The sequence below is a fragment of the Octodon degus genome, unplaced genomic scaffold, assembly GCF_000260255.1.
Source record: "Octodon degus isolate 3935 unplaced genomic scaffold, OctDeg1.0 scaffold00320, whole genome shotgun sequence".
NCBI classification, from domain to species: domain Eukaryota; kingdom Metazoa; phylum Chordata; class Mammalia; order Rodentia; family Octodontidae; genus Octodon; species Octodon degus.
The window spans coordinates 391,739-394,219 of NW_004524896.1; positions in this window are offsets into that span (position 1 = coordinate 391,739).

Consider the following 2,481-nt stretch of genomic DNA (forward strand, 5'->3'; position numbering starts at 1 on the left):
CGCGTTCAGGTACAGAAAACCAGGACACAGCTCTTCCCTCCGGTTCCTCTTGCACGCCCTCGGGGCGTCCTCTGAGGCTTCCCTGCTCCGGAGCTCGGAGCTCGCTGCCACCTGGACAGGGCCGCGGACAGCCGGGCTGGGCCAGCCCCTTCCGGAGGTGCTGGCCGCTCCCTCGGGACACGCGCGTGTCCGCCCCCAGCGCGTGCTGCTACAAGCGCGAGCCACAGGGATCGCTGCCAGATCGTGTGTAAGGAGGGAAGCAGGACCAGCAAACATTAAACCAGCAATCTAGAGACCTGAAGGGGTGGGGTGTGTGCGTGTGCCAGTTAGCTCAGCTGTTTAAACGCCTGCTCACGCAAATGCAGTCAGGCGCAGGATACTGCGGTTTGATCCCCACCTCCACCTGCCTTGTCTGATGCACCCTCAGGCAGCCTGAACCAGCCCTCCCCCCAAAAAAAATTCTCAAGAGACCTGAACAACTTTTGGGGGTGGGGAGTAGGAGAGAGTGGAAATCAAAGGGCAGATTGGGAGGGCTCCGACTATACAAAGCCGCTCCCTAAGTGCTGCGTGGGCGGGCCGGGACCCTTCTGGGGGCCTTCCTGGAAGACCGTGAATTCTGAGTGATTCTCTTCTAACTCAAGGGTTGGGCTTACGTAGTCTCTACAGCAGCGCCTATCTTTACTGCCCCCGTAGATGAGCGCTCACCTTCCAGGGGTTCAGGATCTTTTAATTAAAAGGAAAAAAAATTCAAAAGAGAAGCCTCTTCGCTCCCTTGGTAATGACTGCACGCATCCAAACGGGTGAAGTGCCAAATCCTGTCTGCTAGCCTCGGACATAGCCAAGAGTGTGAGCTGCAAGCAATTAGACATTCAAAAGGCTACTCCAGCCTGGGAGAGAACTCAGCAGCCTAAGCGCTGAGTTCTCAGCGCCCTTGCGTGTGCCAGGGAAGCGCCTATGCCACTGAGCCCTCTCCCCGGCCCCTGTGTAACTATCTTAACTATCTTGTGTGTATGTATATATTTTTTTTTCCTTTTTCCCTCTGTCCCCTCCCTTTCCCCCACCACAGTTTGCCTTTCCTTTTGAACAGTCTCTTCCCAATTTACAGGCTCTGTTGCACACTCTGGACTTTATTTACTCACTCAGTTTACAATTTGGTTTTTACACAACAACCAGCCAACGCTTGTATCAAATAAATTTGATGAAATTGTCATATTTATATATATCTTTTTTCTTCTTTTTTTTTTTTTTTTTGTAGCTCCCCATTGACCTGCAGCAGCGCTGGTCTGGGTTGCCTTGAGTATGTGGGAATGGAACCACCACTCAAAGAAACTGACTGCCTCCTTTAAGCAGGCACTTAAACAACTGAGCTAATGGGCGGGCCCCCTATATATTTTTTTAAATAAGTATTTAAGCATGAGGTTTTTTTTGTTTTGTTTTTTGTTTTTGCAGAACCAGGGATTGAACTCAGGCCCTTGTGCTTGCCAGGCAAGTGTTTACTCTACTGAGCCATCTCCCCGGCCTCTGTCATATTTATATTTCCTGTTACATTATATTATAAGAATTGACAAAAAATGCAATATTTGGCCCTCCTGTATTTGAATAATTGGACTGGTGTTAGGGCACAATCTGAGGCATCCGTTGGTCGCTTCTGAGCTCAAGTCCCTCCCCGTCTTCCACACCCTGGGGACCAGCCTTCAAGCCAACCTTAACTGAGGTCTCTATCCATGTGTCACTTCTGTCTGATTTTGTCCAGGCTCCTCAAGGGCAGCATGCTCACAGCGCATGCCTGGGGACTTCATCCCTACCGGTATCCACGTGTCCTTGGCTCTCAGGGACCCCAAACAAGATCTGAGGAAGTCTTCAGCTGATCCTGATTAGTCCACTTCAGTTTTCAGGGGACCTGCTCAGAGCTATGAACTGGGCTGGAGAGATGTGACGCTGTTCGCAGGTCAAAGGTGGACTGCTAGTGAGAAACAAGTGGCGTTAAGGGCTGCTGCTGCTTTGGAGATGAGTGGCAGATCATTAACTTTAAAAGACCAGAGGAGGGCCAGGAGATGGCTCAATGGAATAAGCGCTTCCCTGGTGGGCACAGGGGCCTGAGTTCAACCCCCAGTTCTGCAAAATAAAAAAAAAAGACCAGAGGAGACAGCAAGGCAGCCCTGCTCCAAGATCTTTGCCGGCCCACAAACCAGACAGGAGGTTTGAATACAGAACATCTTCAAAACACATAACCTTGAAGGCTTGAGGCAGATGAGTACTGAGCCCATCACTTATTTTTTTTAAATTGTGAACTATTTATTTATTTATTTATTTATTTATTTATTTTGGCGGAACCCGGGATTGAACTTGGGCCCTTGAATTTGCCAGGGAAGTGCTTATTCCACTGAGCCATCTCCCCAGCCCCTACTGTCAACTATTAATCGGGAAAACCTCTGTCTTCTTAGACTGTTCATAAGAAGCCTTGATAAAGTAATCTTCTGT